The sequence below is a fragment of the Podarcis raffonei genome, chromosome 15, assembly GCF_027172205.1.
Source record: "Podarcis raffonei isolate rPodRaf1 chromosome 15, rPodRaf1.pri, whole genome shotgun sequence".
Classification (NCBI taxonomy): Eukaryota; Metazoa; Chordata; class Lepidosauria; order Squamata; family Lacertidae; genus Podarcis; species Podarcis raffonei.
In genome coordinates this window covers 8,098,918-8,117,542 of record NC_070616.1, presented here as the reverse complement: position 1 = coordinate 8,117,542, position 18,625 = coordinate 8,098,918, and the positions used below count along the sequence as shown (strand labels likewise).

General features: G+C 45.6%; 1 protein-coding gene across 2 annotated transcripts in view; it reads left to right on the top strand.

The window, feature by feature from the left end:
* The first annotated feature begins 7,987 nt into the window (after positions 1-7,987).
* Positions 7,988-18,625, top strand: part of AKAP1 (A-kinase anchoring protein 1) — a 40,353-nt gene continuing 29,715 nt past the window's right edge. The window contains exons 1-2 of one of the 2 annotated variants that reach the window (XM_053366467.1): positions 7,988-8,777; positions 10,607-10,734. The gene's annotated coding sequence lies outside the window, so the exon portion shown is untranslated. Of the gene's footprint in view, positions 8,778-10,606; positions 10,735-12,054; positions 12,231-18,625 lie in introns of those variants that run through there. The other variant, XM_053366466.1, reaches the window with a different exon arrangement.

The following is an 18,625-nucleotide window of genomic DNA, read 5'->3' as shown; positions in this document are numbered from 1 at the left end:
AGATAGAAAAGGTTACTTTACAAGATGTGCTTTAGCAGAGCTGATTTCTGGACTGAGGTGTCTTAACGGGATAAGGGAGCAGCAATTCAGAGATGCTTTTTTCCAATGCAGGGAAGGTGGGCGCAGAGGGTGGCATGCATGGCTTTGTCCCCGAACAAAACCCATTTAGTGGCTGATTTGCTCAGTGCCTTAAGTGTTTCTCTCATCTACTTGGTGAAAAATGTCCTCTCCTTAGCCACTGCAGCTGATTTGCCCTTCCACCAACTGTTGCTGTCTTCACTCTTTATTTTTCGGATATCGGCTACACAACCCAGCGAACAATTCCGTGCTGTTGCTTTAAAAGGACACCTTCTCACGCTTAGGTCCTGGGCCATTGGGGGCCATCTCATGTTCTCCAGCCCAAGGCGTCTGTGTATCTGAAAGCAGCAGAATACACTTCCCTGCTCTGGAGGAGGCTGTGCATCTTGCTGAGCTGCTTGTGGGTTGGTGGCATCCATGTGCCTTTAAAACAAAGTAGATCCATGAATAAATTCTTGCGTTAGCATGTTTAGACAAGAGAGGGACCTCTGGGAGTGTTTTCCTTTGCTTTTTTTTTTTTGTGGAACACAGGAAAGAGGTTCTCAACCAGAGGTGTCCTATCAGGCTTTGGCAGAGGGCTAGCAATTTGTTGTGTTTAAATTTGAACCTTCTCCTAGAGGATTTCAATATATCATGTCGAGAACTAAGTAACTTTGACCTGCAGCGTAAGGTTGCTGCAGGCTGTGCAGCAGGGGCTATTCACCTGTGGCCCCGCAGATGTTGCTGGGCTTAGCGCTCCTACTGTCCCTGACCATTGGCCATGCTGGCTGGGGCTGAAGGAGTACAGTGGCGTCTGCAGGGTCAACCTTTCCCCACTCTCACACTAAATAAAAGGAAACCAGTTTGACACTCCTTGTTTTCAAGCACGGGCTCCATGTGCACTATTAAGTACTGTAAAGTTGTTTTGCATTGTTCTCTTTTTGTATTTTTTTAAATCTTTCCCCCAATTTTGAAGTTTAAGCCTGATGCATTTTCCTTGCACATAAAGAAGAATCCCTGTTAAATTCGCCAGTCTGTTACGCTTCCATTTGCATGCACTTGTTTTCAATAACCAAGAAACATTTCAAAGTCAACGTTTTACGGGACTGAGCACTGAAGATTGTGGCTGGTGCTCTTTTCCTGAGGGGTTTGTGGGGTTTTAGGGCTTCTTCTCCCCCTTCCTCCTGCTTTGTTTCTAGGTTTAATTTCCCCCACGATGTATTAAAGCACGTCTTAATGTTATGCAAGAGACTCTTATCCACAGAAGTCACTTTTTTTGCATTGGCCACACACCTTTTTTTTAATGCAGTATATTCACCCTGTAAATAGTTTTGTGTAAAATTTGACAGAAAAAAGTATATTTACTACACTGTAAATACATGTGACAATATATTGTATTATTTTGCTTTTTTGTAAAGCAGTTAGTTGCTGTACATGTATAACATAATGACAATTGAATATCTTTTAGTGTTTAGTAACTGTTAACGTGCTTCTTTCCTCCCTGCTGTTGCGTTCTGTCATTGAAAGGAAGTGATGCTGTGTACTATAAACCTAACGCCATGTATTATAGAACTTGCTACTTCCCGTTGGGGCCTCAACCTTGAAGACTGGTTCCCTCTCCTCCTCTGTCTACAATCCTGTTAATATTTGTAAGTGCTTGTGCAAGGCGTTGGGCGTGAGCCCCGCAGACTTGCACACTTATGGGTGGGTAATTGGAGGTATATATATAAATATATAAATATATATTAAAATTAAAATAAACCTGTAGAGATCATGGTTTCAAGCAATTGTTGTTTACCCCCCACTTTCCCTCATGTATGTACTTCCCTTTTTTTGAAGTAAAAAATGTAAATTCAACCTGCTTTTGACTTGTTGGAGTAATTATTTGCTTGTGCGTCTTTCATCACTTGATTTGGGTCGTGGCTCAGTCCTGAATCTAATCTGTAAAGGCTTCATCTGGGGTGTGTGAAATACTAATGGCAGAGCAGCCATTTCCCAAAAGCAATTGATCACATCTTAGAATAAGAGGCTATCTGTATACCAGAATGCTACAAAGCTGTAGAAAAAGTACATAATATGGGTTGGGTGTGTCGTTGAAAATCTACTCAATATGATCCAGAGTAGATTCCAATGTATAGTTAGCAGAGTAAAAACTTTAAACATGTTGCAGGATTCCCAAAAATAGACCAGAGGCAATATTTCATCCAGCAGAACTTTACTACTACTGAAGGCAAATGAGCATAATGGTCACAAATCCAATACATTCAGAATTGGCACTGTCCATAAATAATCCAGTTGCAGCAGACTTAACCTTACACTTACAATAACTTATAATAAATCTAAAACCTTAGCACTATGCTTACTTTGTACAGAAAACCACACAGAGGTGAAAGAGTTAAAAAAAGAGAGAAAGTGAAATTCAGGCTCATTCTGGCCCTACTTTTATAGTCAGCATGACCTTGATTGAAAGAGATAAGAGAACCAGTTCAAACCAGCTGTACTTAGCTTCTCTGAAAGTATAACCCAAACAATCATGAACCTTCTGCTTGTTTCTCACACAGATAAGCTTCCAGAACCCTCCCGAATTAAGTAGAATAGGAAAAATCTACACATCAGATCAATACTTTCTGTACTAAGAAATGCAAATTGACAGGATGCACAGTCCAGGTTTCAACGATTCTTAGTTTTTCTTTCTGCTCTTCAAAGTTTCTAACCCTTATGAGCAGCAAAGACAGCTTTGAAAGGTGGATGGGTTAGTGTATGGGATAATCTCAGAAGCCAGAGGAAGTAGGCGGGAATAAAATGTCAAAGGGTTATGGGCTTCTTCCCCTCCCCTTTGGATTAGCAAAACCGAAATGAATCATTCAAAGCAGTGAATGTTTCAGAGTAAATTATGTACAGTACTCTGGTTGGAGACTTCATGTGCTTTTGCTTACATGGCACAGAACATGGCCAATCGTTTTTTTTTAAATAACCACTCCCCAAAGACACATGCTAATAGGGGCTTCCAAAAGAGGCTTCTATGTGGCCTTGAGCTGAGTGCCTTACACGAATGCCTTCTGCTTCACACTTTTATACAGAGGTACCTCGGGTTACATACGCTTCAGGTTACATACGCTTCAGGTTACAGACTCCGCTAACCCAGAAATAGTGCTTCAGGTTAAGAACTTTGCTTCAGGATGAGAACAGAAATCGTGCTCTGGCAGTGCAGCAGCAGCGGGAGGCCCCATTAGCTAAAGTGCTTCAGGTTAAGAACAGTTTCAGGTTAAGTACGGACCTCCAGAACGAATTAAGTACTTAACCCGAGGTACCACTGTAGTACCTTTCATGAAACTGAAATGCTGGTGGTCAAGTGCTCTTAACACTTAGTTCCTGCCCACCATTGCCAAGTGTTCTTGATTGGCAATGGATCTCCAAAGCCTCAGATGAAAGCTACCTAGCTTTTTTTCTAATGTGGAGGAACCAGGAACTGAGCTTGGGACCTTGTGCATCCACAGTATGAAATTCCAGGTAGCAGAAAATTTCTCCCATGGTTCCCTCTCTCCTCCCCTCCCAGTTCTGCCATTGGTTTATGAGGGGGGAAATTGCATTTGAAAATTATCAGAGGGGTGGATTGAGTTATGGGTGAGGTGCAGGTGGCTACAAGGTGTCCTTTTATTCTACAAATCCATCTCAGTACAGTGGTACCTCAGGTTACATACGCTTCAGGTTACAGACTCTGCTAACCCAGAAATATTACCTCGGGTTAAGAACTTTGCTTCAGGATAAGAACAGAAATTGTGCAGCTGCAGCGCAGCAGCAGCAGGAGGCCCTATTAGCTAAAGTGGTGCTCCAGGTTAAGAACAGTTTCAGGTTAAGAACAGACCTCCAGAATGAATAAAGTTCTTAACCTGAGGCAATGCTGCAGCCTTCTTGGGTGCTCAGGCTTCAGTTAGAGTCCAGGAAAAGACGTCCCAAGACAACGCATGTGAAACTGACGGACAGCAGAGCCAGAGCACAGTCTGGGGATGCAGTGCCTCAGAATTCCACCAGGGGGCTGGAACCTCTCTCTGATTAACTACCAAGACAGCTAACAAGAAGGGGGTGGAGCCAGCACTTTCGAAGGGAAAATAAAAGGAGCCATTTCTGAGAGAATGTTCAGATAGGGTTTAGTTTGAGAGGGGAGAGAGTTGGTTCTGGGTTGAAACAGCCACTCTGAGAAACATACCCAAAGCTAGAGAAAGGAGTCTCTGAGCTTAGTGTGAAGGACGGTGTGTGGTATTAGGCCAGGAGTTAACTGGGAGGCTGAGCCAGAAGAAGTAGAAGCTAAAAGGATACAGTCTACTTAGGTCTCGTTCTAGTCAGGAGGGGAGAGATTCTTCTAGAAAGAGAAGACTCCCAAATCAGTTAAGAGGGGTGTGGTGATCCCCTGGGTCTGTTACTTGGAGTACCTCAGGAGTGGGATTGTCAAAAGGTTGGGTAACTGACAGAAAGTACCACCTTGTTTAAGAACCAAAGTATTAAGCTGCAACACCTGTGCAACAACTGAGTTAAGGAATTGAGGTGAAATAACTGGAAATAAGCTGAGCATTTACCATCTAGTCTAGAAACCTATAACATCTACCTGAAGCGAAGTAACTGAACATAAGCAGCTGAAGTTCAAAAGAAGCTGCGCTTGATTAGAAGCCCATAACATCTGTTAGATTCAGTATAAATACTATTAGGTGAACGGTTTCCTGGAAATAACATTATATCCTGATGTATCCTTTGTTTTATCCACGTCGTTCTGTTAAACAAATATTTCTTACTTGTTCCAACTTCTGCATTAGTCTCCCAAGTACCAAAGTTTTCCCTCACACAAAATCCAGAAAGATAACCTGTGGTGGTTATTATAGAGTGTGTATGCAGTTTGGATCTGCTGCAATTGGTATATAAGCGGTGGGATCCGCTATAGAAGCTTTTTCAAATCGGAGGAGCTGCATACCTCAGGAAAGTTTACTGGCGGGGGGGGGGGGGAGCAACACACGTCCCTCAGCCACCTTGCAATAAAGTTCAGAACGCCATGCCCTACCAATTCTGAAGTGCCCTGAGGTTGAAGGAGGAAAATGGAAAATGCCTTTTGTGGGATAAAGTGTTTGAGAACCTGCTGGACAGAGTTTGGCACAGCTCTAATTCTGAGCGAGGTAGAAATTTGGGAGCCGGACTGTGCAAGTTAAACACAAGCAGTCCTGGAGCTCCCTCTGCTGACTACCAGATATCATTACCAGCAGGTGAGGGTGCCATTCCCTCACAGAGAGAAGCATTCACCACCCCACGAAGCCCATCGCCCAGCCCTTCCGGGCAATAATAATAATAATAATAATAATAATAATTTATTATTTATACCCCGCCCATCTGGCTGGGCTTCCCCAGCCTCTCTGGGCGGCTTCCAAAAAAATATTAAAATACTGTAATACATCAAACATTAAAAGCTTCCTTAGATTTTATAAGCCAGGATGGCCATGGATCAAGGAGACTGGAAAGTGTCCATAGGTTTCGCAGCTTAAATGTTTAGTTCAATGGTTCAATCTTGATACATATCAGATACAGTGCAGGGTTAGCAAAATAATTGCAACCCCAGGGCTGGGGGCAGGGAGAGACACAATACTGTATACATGCATACAGATTTTGTCTTTTTAACTAGGAGAATAACAAAGCCCACAGTCAAAAACAGCCTAAAAATGCAGACAACTTTGACTCACCACTCCTTTAACAAATTTTGATGCCCTCAGGGATGACCTATTTTTTTCCTGTAGTCTTAAGGTTGCAGTCTTCAATTAAAATTTAAACATGAAATTAATCTAAGTTCCCCAAGTGTAAAGAAAGCACCTGAGAGATAAATCAGGATTTGTATCCCCATAAAAATTGCAGTCCTGAACAATGGTTGTAAACCTTCCCCCCCCCCACCTGGACCACTTGAAAATTGCTGATGGCCATGCTGGACCACTTAGCAATTTTTCTGCCTGCTGTAGCAATTGTGCTAGATGCTGTATTGTAATTCCTTCTTTTATTTCATTATATTGCAATCTGAATTCCATATTCAAACTGTGAGACAATAGAATGCAATATAAGAAATCTATCTTGTCCTTACCAACCAGATGCCCCAGTGGGAAATTTGCAAGCAAGACCTGAGAGCAAGCCTTCTACATTTATTTATTTGAACAAATCATATACTGCTTATAATGAATTACCCACTGCCTTGCAGGACATCTTCAGGAGAAGAAAAGGCTAAGGAGTAAACCCTACACGAATCCGGAGCAGAGTCCCTAAGACGGTTGGATGGCACCTTATATACCTCCTTCCTGCAACTCCTGCAGCCAATCTGGTGCCAAATATCTTGCTCAGTGGTTAGAACATCTACTTTGCATGCAGAAGGTCCCAGGTTCAATCCCTGGCAACTCCAAGTAGGGTTGGGCAATGCTTTTATTCTAGAAAAAAAAGGTGCCTATGCTCACCATGAAGTTGCTCCAGTAAGTGCCATACCTTCTACCAGTGCTTTTCTTCTTGGGGAAAAATTGTGTCTGTACTGCGTACCCTTGAGTACCCCAGGGGGAAAAAGCACTGGGGTTGGGAAAGACTCCTGCCTGGAATCCTGGAGAGCCATTGCTCCCAGTCTGTGCAGACAATACTGAACTAGATGGACCAATAGAATGACTCACTGTAAGTCCACTTTTGCAATACCTCAAGGACCGCCTCTCTCCATATGAACCTATCCAGACTCTGGGATCATCTTCTGAGACCCTTCTTGTGTGCACCCTCCACGATAGATTTGGAGGCTGGCAACACAATAATTGGCAATTTAAGTGGTGACTCACTGTTTGTGGAATGCTCTCCCCCAGGAGTTTGGCTGGAGTCTTCATTATGCATCTTTAGGCACCAGGCGAAAACCTTCTTTAACTAGGCCTTTGGCTGATTGACATCTAAGGGCCTTTTAAAGTGTGTTGTGGAAGGTGGATTATTGAGTTGTCTTTGTTTTCGTTTTTATTATGTATTTTGTGTTTTTTATATTGTGATTTTCGTGTTGTGTACCACCCTGAGAGCTACAAGTATAGGGTGGTATACAAATGTAAATAATAATAATAATTAATAGGTCTCCCATTAATCCCACCCAGCATGGCCAGTGGTCAGGGATGCTGGGAATTCCTACCCAACAATGCTCAAAGGGCCACAGATTCCCCAGCCCTACCAGGAAGCATTCTTATGCAAAACAGGGCCACACTTTATAGATGTTCAGTGGGTGTAGGTAGGTTCAGCTGGTTTGTCAGGCAGTGAATCCCATGCCCTGCGGGATAAGCTTCTCTGGCTGTGCAAGAGAGTTACCTCCTGCCTTTTCTGCTGTGGCCTGTTTCAGCAGGCAAGATTGCTGGTTTTGTCTTCCAAAAGGCCTGAGATGGAAGGTTGCTGACTTAAAAAAAATAAAAAATAAATCAAGGGTGTGTGCCAGTGTTATGGAAAGAAGGCAGGAGAGCACATGATATAAGAACACTCATTTTGAAATATTAAGTACAATTTGTGGCACAGACAGGAGCATTGGCTGTGATGGTTTAGGTCAGGGGTCAGCAAACTTTTCAGCAGGGGGCCGGTCCACTGTCCCTCAGACCTTGTGGGGGGCCAGACTATAATTTTTTTTGGGGGGGGGAGTGAAATAATTCCTATGCCCCACAAATAACCCAGAGATGCATTTTAAATAAAAGCACACATTCTACTCATGTAAAAACACGCTGATTCCCAGACTGTTCGCAGGCCGGATTTAGAAGGCAATTGGGCTGGATCTAGCCCCCAGGCCTTAGTTTGCCTACCCATGGTTTAGGTCACATTTTTAGTGATCTGAGACAGGTTGAGCCAATTCCAAATTTGTGGACTTATTAAGAGAGGTCAGAGTTCCTCCCCCCCCCCAAAAAATAATAATTTACAGTAGGCTTTCTTCTGATGTCAGAGTCACAAAATCACCAATTATGCAAAATGGGAGATCAAGCCCTGTGTTGCTTTGGGTACAATCCTATAGGGAACCTCCTATTGAATGTTCTGGTGGGAATCATAAGTGAGATACCCACGCAGTAGAATTTGCTCCCAGTATCAGCTGCCATGTAGAAGTAGACAAATGTTAAGATAGTTTACTGTTGTAGAAGATAAGGCTCAACAAAACAATTATGGATGTAGATATGTACAGCTTGTAGGCTTTTGCAGACCCAGATATAAACAGATACCCACAAGTACAAAGTATCTCTGCTGCTCTAAATAAATTCAGCAATTCAAGACACAACACTGGACTAACAGACAGACTGCAGACTAACAGACTATTTTGCTGACGTGCATTAATCACTGATACAGTTGGGGTACTGGGCTGTTACCATAGCAACCGTCTTGGATGACCTTGCACCTGTGATTAGCTAATTCATGGGATGATTTATGCTCATGAAGGAAATTAACCCTTTCTCATGTCCAGTTACTCCAGCATGCTCTACCAAGGGAGGTTCCACCTGTATTCCAGTTGACTGACTACTGCTTCGAAGGGTGCGATCAACTTGTATGCACTGTGTGGTGATCGTGTCAAGAGAGTGGTTTTTATTAATTATTTTATATTTTACTGATTTGGTCATAAGAATAGAATGCTTTATTGTGTTGCATATGGTTGAATTTTTATATGCCTTTTATTATTATATTGTAGGTTGCCTAGAGATGACCAGTATTAGATGATCAAGGTAAGATAGAGCCATAATTTGGTAGCTACATTTAGTCAACCAACCAACCACTTGATTGTTCTGTCCAGAGACCATGACAGGTTGCATGTAATCTCAATAGTGCCACTACACAATGCAGAGCTTTTGGTGTCTCTGAAAAACAACCATACCCAAATCTCCACCCTTTGTTGGCCCACCCACATGTCTCCCTGATACTTTTTAGAATTCTTCTTTGTTATATTCTGTTGCTCATTCTGCCTGCTCACTGAGAAGAGCCAATGCCTATTGGAAAGCCTTAGTCGTGCATATGGGTAAAAAAAGCAGAGGATTAGTTGGGAACATTTGCGGCCCTCCAGAGGTTGTTGGACGCCAACATGGACTCAGGGATGTGGGGAGTTATAGTCCTGCAACATCCCTCATCCCTGATTTAAGACCAAAGGAAAATCAACAGGGTTAAAATAAGGAGAGACTATATCTCAGAGGTGGGGTGCATGCCTTGCAGGCAAGAAGATCCCACATTCATTCCCTAGTGTCTCCAGTTAAAAGAATCAGACAGTACATATTGGAGAAAGCCTCATGTCTTCCTGAGACCGTAGAGGGACCAGTTTGTATGCCTAATTCATTTACTCTATGATTGCCTATCTTCTGATGATTTAAATGCAACGAAAGTGTGTGTTCTTTTGGTTAAAGATAAACTAAGGGAGGAACATAATTGCCCAGCCATGTCAGTAGTTCAAAGCTTGCCCCAGAAGCGGCAGTGTGCACATTGGCAGGCTCCATGGTGCCTTAATCTTCATGCACATTCATTGACCCTAGGGATTATGCACCCACTCTCCAGAGCAGAGCAGAGGCCCTCCATAGGTTTCTGAAATACTGCTGATTGACGATGCTGCCTGGGACTGATACAGTCCAACAATGTCTGGAGGACCACAGGTTCTCCATTGCTGCTTCACGGGCCCTGTGAACGGGAGCTGGTCCCTGACAAAGGACAATGGGGAAGGATACAACCCCAGTGAAAAAGCACAGACTTTGCATGCAGAAAGTTCCAGATCCAATGCCTAGCATCTCTAGTTTAAGAAAACCAGGAAGCAGATGATAGAATAATCCCTGTCTGAAACCCTGGAGAGCCACTGCCAGTCAGAGTAGACAATACTGAACCAGGTGGATGATAGGCAGTGCTTCCTGTGTTCTTATTCCTCTCACACACACTATGGAGAGAGTATCCCTGGGAATGTGCAGAGTGCATTTCTCCCACTGAGTCCCTGCAGCTGACTCTTCTCCCATCCTCTCCCACCTACACACACCTGGAATAAGCTCTTGGTTGGAGCATCAACTACCACACCCAACCATTTCATTAGGAAATAACGTATTTTTTGCTCTGTAAGACTCACTTTTCCCCTCCTAAAAAGTAAGGGGAAATGTGTGTGCATCTTATGGAGCAAATACAGGCTGCGCAGCTATCCCAGAAGCCAGAACAGCAAGAGGAATTGCTGCTTTCACTGCGCAGCGATCCCTCTTGCTGTTCTGGCTTATGAGATTCAGAATATTTTGTTTCTTGTTTTCCTCCTCCAAAAACTAGGTGCATCTTGTGGTCTGGTGCGTCTTATAGAGCGAAAAATATGGGTGAGTTGACAAGTCCTGCTCAAGCGCTGAAAGGAAACCTACCCTAACCCAGATCCTAGTGGCTTCTGCTGAACAAACCCACCTCATAAAAAGAGTGGGGTTGGTGGAACTTGAATTTGTGTGCATATTTCCCTGGCACATAGGGCAACAGCTGGGCACAGCAGGAGTTTCATTCTCAGACAAATAATCCATCTGACCTGCTTTTTGCTCTCTTTTCTCACTCTTAGAAACAACACTCTGGCTTCGATTCAGCTATAGCAGTGGGTTTGGGGTAACCTGGTGCATCCCTTCAAAGCATTTAAATGACGAAATCAGCAGCCATGCACCCTGGGCTTTTGAAGATTGGTAGTGCCAGGTGAGCAATCTTTCCCAGCAATGGGCAATCCACAAGAATGAATGAATGAATCTTTATTTGCGTCAGCCATCGGCCATAGCAATAAAACAACAATACGATATACAAAGAGTTGGGGACTGGTGCTCTGCATGATCGTGATCCCCCTAATATTCTTAAGAATCCTTTGGAGTGTACGGGCATTCTTTGGCGAACATGCAAACCAGGTGGAAAGGGTTCGGGGCAGGGGGAATTTGGAAACCAGAGGGACAGACACTCTGTGGAAGAAGCTTATTTATTTGCATCCCACCTAAAGCCTTGATTTAGCATTTTTGCAGCCTGATCCCAAGCACATTTACTGGGACATGAACCCCAGATTTCAAGGGAGTTATTTGCAAGCTGAGTATGCCTAGGATTGCAGCATTAGCTCTCACAAACGCTCTGTAAAATAGGATAGACTGGCAGTGTTTTGCCCCAAAACCTCCAACAGCCCTGCAAAGACGACTAGCTGTGACTTCATAGCTGACAACGGATACTTTTAAGAGAACCTTGAATACAGTAATCATAATTAAGTACAAGGCTGACAAAAATATATTTTCAATCTCTATCAGTGCTGGAACATTCACCAATCAATAACATTAATAAATTGACAACCTTAAAAATGTCTGCCCAATTAACTGGGCAGATTGATTTTAAAACGATAATTAATACAAATGTCCATCTCCATCACGATGCCTCTTGCATCCTCTAATAACACAGAAAGGACTGCTACTCTGAGCTTTTATATTCTACTGATGCAAATGGTTGCATGTTTAATGGATGACTATCACTCCATCAAAATTCTCATGCATCGTTACTTAGAAGCAAGCCCGTCTTCGGGGCTTGATCCCAAGCAAGAGTGCCTGATGGTGCGATCTATGCACGTTTACTTAGGCGGTAGGCCTTTTAGGGAAAGTGGGACTTCCTTCAGAGTAAATGCGCACACAGCGCTACTCTGCAAGGTCTCTTTAAGCGACTGACAGCCTCAACGAGGGTCAAAACACACCCTGTCAGAACTAACCCCGCCTCTTATTTCCTTGCATGGGGGGGGGCGGTGGAGAGAGAGAGAGAGAGAGAAAGCATGCTGCGGCTGCGCATGCGCACAATTTGCCCCTTCCCCACGCTCCCTGTTCTCGTTCTCTCTTGCCCTCTGACTCACGAGCCCAGTCTGGGGAAGGAGGGGGCGTGGCTTCCCCCTCGCCGTCTCGCGCGAGCTGCGGCCGAGAAGGGGGTAAGCGGGAGGGGCGGGGCGAGCGGGACGTTGAGCGAGCGGTGGGCGGGGCGAGCGGAACGTTGTGTATATCGGTCGAATGTCTCAGCGTTCCGAAAGGCCCGGTCGGGCAGCACGTGGGGGGACGACCGAGGAGCCCGCGGCGGGTGGAGGGGCCGGGCGCGGCGGCAGCGCACGGGGGCTTGGCACCGGCACCGGGGGTGGGACGGCCAGGAGGAGACGGAGGAGGGCGAGCATCACCGGGCGGATCGTGAGTAGCGGCTTTAACTGGAGGGTTAAGGCGCCAGTCCTCATGGGGGAGGGCTGCTTTATGATCAAACACACGCTTTGTTTTTTGTGGGAGGACAGAGCGGCAGTTCGGGGCCTCCGCTGGATTACACGAACGGTTGCTCCTTCCCAAGTAGAGATTTTTAAAATTGCATTTGTTGGGTCTTTTTTGCCGTTTTCTCTCCCTCCCTCCCGCAACAACTTCCCGACTCGCCCCTGCAGCTGTGCCCCTTTAAGGGTCTTCTGGTCTGCGGCAGTTAGCAGGTGAGAGAGCGCTCAGCTCCGCCGGCCGGCGGCATTTTGCACCGAGAAGCACCAGGAGCAGGCCTCGTTAACCTCTCCTCCTTCGCCTTGCTCCGCGTTGGCGTTTCGCCCACCCAGCCCGTGGCACGTGGTTCGGCCCTTCCTCGTTATGGGCCGCTCTCCACCCCACACGCACTCTCCCACCCACCCTAGATTCGTAAAGCGGCGGCTTCATAGGGGATCCCTTCGCTCGAGCCAAGGCTAGAGATTAACCCTTGTTAAAGCGCGGCTCTTCCGCTGTGCTCGCGCCGACTTTGCCTTGTGCATTAAACAAAAAGAAAGCGTTTTATAGTGTCCTTCGAAAATTCAGAAAAGTTTTGCACCCGTGATTTTGTTGAACGTGGAGCCACTCCTCCTTGGCCCCAGTGCACTGTCATTAGCCTGCCCTTGGGAGCTTCTCTTTGCTGTGTGGCACTGAAATGTGTATCTTCCTTTTCATGTCTCTGTACTAGCATTTCTGCCCCACCTTTGGGGGGGGGATAAGGAGACAAGCTGTTCCTTAATTCTCCCCTCTTCTCTCTGGGTCTTCCATTCCCCCTTATGAATTTTGAACAGCTAAGCACTATGGAGCTATGTCACCTTAAGTAGGAAACCTGGGACCTCTGGTAAGATTCTCCCTCGTTGTTGCAGGTGGTGGTGTGGCTTCTCTGAGCCCTTGGCTTGTGGAAAGTGTTCATGGCTTGGAGGAACAGGTGCTAGGCCTCCCTGAAGACTCACAGGTCTGTGTCACCTCTCTTCTCATCCCGTGAAGATGCCACTGGACTGAGCCTGTGTGATTTGCTCTGGTTGCTGCTTTTAAACTCATATGCTGGGAAAACATTAGATGTAGACTCTTGTGCACACACACAATGGACATGTAGATAACATGCACACCATCCTGCAAAGCTTCCTGCAAAGAATCCTGGGAACTGTAGTTTCACCCCTCACAGTTCCTAGTACTCCTAACAAACTGCAGTTCCCGGGATTGTTTGGGTAAAACCGTGTGGTTTAAATATACAGTGTGGATATTTCCCTTGTGTTAAGTTCTGGTACAACAGCATGCTGAGCAAAATCTACTTTTCTGGGTAGCTTTGTCAAGTTGCCTTTTTCTCCACTATATCTGTAGCCGAGGCCTACCTCACAGGGTTGTTGAGTTGCTCTGTGCTTGTAAGGGAAATGTTGTGTTAAACCTAGCATTATTGAGTGGCAGGTGGTGTTTGGTGAAGCAAGAGGCTGCTGTTGGCTGCTAACAAGAGGTTTGCATTGTAGGACTTTCACACAATGGGTGAGAGTTTGGATGGCTGTTGAGTTAGGTTAAGATACTTGTTCAGGTGTGAAACTCATTAGCAACCCCCTGCCAAAAAACAACCAAACCCTCTTATGCTGCAAGGAGTAATATGAGTGTCTTACTGAAACAGTGAGGTCCTCTCTGACCTTTACCCCTCCACCCCAAATACAAGACACAGAGCTGGCTTGGGTGTGTTCTGTGAGTGTTTGGCATTTGTTTCGGCTACGTGGACTGTGATAATTCCTCTAGAGTAATTGCCACACCTTGTGTCTGCCTTTTCAATTACTTCATGTGCCTTTGCTTTTACACACATACACAGGCAAACTCTTTGACAATTACTGGGAAATAATTTGATTACAAAAACTTCTTTTGTGTGTGTGGAAAATTTCTGGTGTAACGCAACTACATGCTCATGGCCCTGATGTTACTCCAATGGGAGATGGGGCTCTGGCTCAGTGGGTGGAGCATCTGCTTTGTGTGCAGAAGGTCTCTGGCTCAGACCCCAAAGGCATCTCTAGCTACAGGCAGGAGAAGCTCCCTTCCTGAATTCCTGGAGTGCTGCTGCCAGTCAGTGTACACTATACTGAGCTATATGGGCCCAATGGTCTGACTCAGGAGAAGGCCGCTTTCCGTTTTTCCTAAGCAGGTGAATCACCAATCAGACTGCTGTGCTTTTTTGGTACTTTTTAATTTATTGCATTTACATTCCGTCTCTTTCCTCAAGGAGCTCAAGGTGGCCTACATGGTTTCCCCCCTCCTCATTTAATCCCCACACAACCCTGTGAGGCAGGTTAGGCTGAGAGGTAGTGACTGGCCCCCAGGATCACCCAGTGAGCTTAATGGAGATTTGAACCCAGATCCCCCAGGTTCTGCTCTGACACTGTTAAGTCAGTGCTTCCCAAACTCGGGGTCTCTAGCTGTTTTTGAACTACAATTCCCATCATCTCTGACCACTGGTCCTGCTAGCTAAGGACAATGGGAGTTGTAGTCCAAAAACAGCTGGAGACCCAAGTTTGGGAAACACTGCTCTAACCACTAGACTGCAGTTCAATTTGCATTGTGATCCACAAATATGACACCGGCAGAATTGAGAAGAGGGTGCCTTGTGCCCGAGGGCATCTTTTAGGATTTATTGATCTCTCTGTAGTGGTGACCCTGGCCTTTGCCCTTTGACTGTGCCCTCTATCACCTTCCTGAGTGTGGCAGATGAGGCGGGAGAAGGAAAAGAAGTTTCAATGGGACAAGTTCTCCAGCTTCCCTTGTTTGCTTTCGTCCTGTCTGAGGGGAGCAAGTTCCTGGTGCCCGGATCCCCAAGCAAGGCCTATGTAGCAGGCTAGTGAGCTCGCTTGCCTTCTGAGAGGAATTGCCCTACTGGTGCTTCCTGGCGTAAGTGGCTGCTGGAGGTCACCCTCCCTGCACTGCTCTCTCCCTCCCTCCCTGGAGGGGGGCTAGTGTTGAATGGTAACTTGAGAAATGTCACTCACTCTTTCCTCCTCCAGTCCCTCCTCCGCTGGAGTCGGTCTTCTCCCATTGGCTGCTGGTGATGCCTTCCTCTTGCAAGCGGGGGAATGATTAAGCAAACTTGGAGGGTTTTTTGGGGGGAATGGAAGGAGCCCAAAAGCCTCGCTTTTCTGCTGAAGCAGAGACCTCAGTCCCCCAACGCTTAGGTGGATTCCTGAAGGAACAGCTGTTTTATCTGGAAGCCTTAAAAAAAATCATTTTCGAGTGGCTGCCATTGATATGTGGTAGAGCTAGCCATGTGGTCACAGTGAAAGCAAGCATCCTGGCACCGTTTGGATGGAGGCAGAGGGTGTCATTCTGGAATATTGTGTGTCCTGGGACGGCAACTCCCAAGAGGCAGTGTTGTGTAGTGGTTAGAGTGCTGGACTTGGACCTGGGAGACAAGGGTTTGCTTTCTGTCATGGAGCTCACTGGGCAGTCTGGGGACAGTTGCTTTCTCTCTTCCTCGGCCTAACCTACGTTGTTGTGAGGATAAAATGGAAAGAGGGAGAAGGGTCGGCACCACTTTTGAGTTTATAGGAGAAAAGGTGGGTTATAAATATAATAATAAGTTAATAATAATAAGCTGAGCTGCTGCTTTTACTGTTGTTGCTCCCCATCATATTATTGCTGCGGGGGCACATAGTCTGGTACAGTGGTATCTTGGGTTACAAGCACCTCAAGTTACAAATACTTCAGGTTACGGACTCCGCTCACCTGGAAGTAGTACCTCGGGTTAAGAACTTTACCTCAGAATGAGAACAGAAATCGTGCGCTGGTGGCACGGCGGTAGCGGGAGGCCCCATTAGCTAAAGTGGTACCTCAGCTTAAGAATGGAGCTCCGGAACAAATTAAGTTCGTAACCAGAGGTACCACTGTATTTGTTTGTTTGTTTGTTTGTTTGTTTATAGTAAAATAAAATGTCATTTATAACTCTCATTTCAGGATACAAATACTTCTAGTGCGTATAAAGCTACAATAATAATCATGATGATCATGTTGAAATATTGCAGTTAATCAGTATCTGTCCCTATTGGGTAGTTGGCGGTAGATGATCTTTGGAGGGGTAGGAACAGTCCACTTTGAACAGGAGCGCAGGTACAGCCATGGACGGCTCTCTTTTCCCTTCCCCCAAAATGGCCTAACCATTGTTTGCAAAGCAACTGGGCATTGCGGACTCCTGTGGCAATGAGTTCCGTAGGCTAATTGTGGGTCGCGTGACGAAATGTCACTGAGTAATGCCATTCCCAGATGTAGGGCAGAGGTCTTTCAGTATTGGTCCCATAACCTGGCATTCAGATGTATGCTCAATAGGAGTTGGAGAAATTTCCCCCCCTCTTGGTTGTTGCTGAACTGTAACTCCTGTCAGCGCCAGCAAGCATGGCCAATGGCCAGGGGTGGTGGGAGTCGTAGTTCAGCAAAATCTGGAGGGCCACAGGTTCCCCACACCTGCTGTATAAATCGATAGCCATCCTGCTATCCCCCAGTAGTGTTACCCTCTGTGAATACCTTTAATCCCCATTTGGTGCCATCTGAGTTGGTGGCTGCGCCTGCATCTTGTGGGAAGAGGTTCTGCAGTTTCACTGTGCTGTGAAAAAGTGCTTCCTCATTGTCCATCCCAAATCTCTTACCGGGTGGCCCCTAGAGGGTTCTAGTATTAGGAGACAGGGAGGAATAACTTTCAGCCCTATTATGGGGGGCTACATTAGTGCTGTAGCACATGCTGAGTGTTCTGGGTAATGAAATATGAATGCATTTCGGCAGGTTTTAGGGATTTGTCCTTTAGCAGATTCCTAGACTGTCTTAAAAGTTGCCCAATGCTGCCTTAAGCGTTGCAGCCTTAAATGCTGCTCAGATACCATTCCCTGAGGCAGTGGTGTCTTAACAGGCTGTGTTGTCTTTGGCCTGCTTTGCTGTTTATTCATTACCCAAAGCGACTTATAGTGATCCAAACATTAAAACTGAGTATAAAAAAACCCAGAACAAACCTAAAAACGCATCCATACACTTAGAAAAAGGCAAGTCGTAACACATCCCACTCCAGAGGCCACAGATACCTAAAAATTCTCCCAAGTTAAGGGCCAGAAACCTGGGTGAAAAGAAATATTTTTGCCTGGTGCCTAAACCTAAAAAATGGGTAATGATGGCACCAGGGGTGCCTCACCTAAGACAGCATCTCGTAAGTGGGGAGCCACCACTGAAAAGGCCTTGTGCTGCCCCTCAATACTTGCTAGGAGGAAGTCATTTTTAAAAAACAAAGCATGTTTTTGTTTTTTTTTTTTAATCCAGCTGCTGAAATTAGAAACCCTACCAAAAGAAAGCTAAATATAAAAATACTGCACAGTTCGTAGACCAGGAGTAGGAAACCTATACTAGACTCCAACTTCCATCATACCTTGCTGGCTGGGGTTGATAGAAGCTGGAGTCCATCAACAACTGGAGGGAAGCAGGTCCCCCCCCCCCCAATTCTTCGATAATGGCTGGACGATTTTGTATTTTGGCAAGTCAGCACTGGGAAGGAGTTCCACACTTGACAGGCAATGATTCCAGTGTTGACTTGGTGCGTACTTAAAGAAGGTACACTTCCTCAGTGTTGTGTGACTATAGCAACACACAGAGAAAGCAGAGGTGGCCTTTGATTAAAGCGCGTCTCACCTGAGAGGTCATAACTGGCACACAGGAATTACATTTTTTTAAAGACTATTGTCCTGCCCTTTCTCCTTGACACTTGAAATGGGGCACATGGCTCCCGCCCTCCCCATTTGTCTTTCCAATACACTGAGAAAGAGGCTGGGTGCGTACATTTAAAGCCCGTGACTTACCCTCACACCAAATGATTCTGGGAACCGTAGTTTGTTAAGGGTGCTGGGAACTGTAGTACCACCTCTCACAAAGCTACAGTTCCCAGCACCCAGTTCTTTGAGGGGGCGAGTCATGTGCTTTAAATCTGTGGTGTGCATGCAGCCGTAGGGAGTTGCCCAAAGGCCAGTTGGTGGGTATCATGGCTTGTTCTCCACATTCCTGTCCTAACCCTTGGACTAGTGCAGACCTCAGACACTAAAACTGAAGTCGCCTCCTGTGCTTTCAGCTCACAAGGTGTTTGGTGATACAAAGCGTTTGGTCAATTCCCCACCTGGAGAGGGTTAGGGTTAGGGTTATGCTCTGCTTCAAAGTCCATAGGTGGGAGAGCCCTGCAAGGATTTTTCTTCTCTTTTTTTCGTGATGCAGACAATAATTGCAGCTTGCTGAACAGAATCATAAAATCAGAGTTGGAAGAGACCTCCCAGGGTCATCTAGTCCAACCTCCT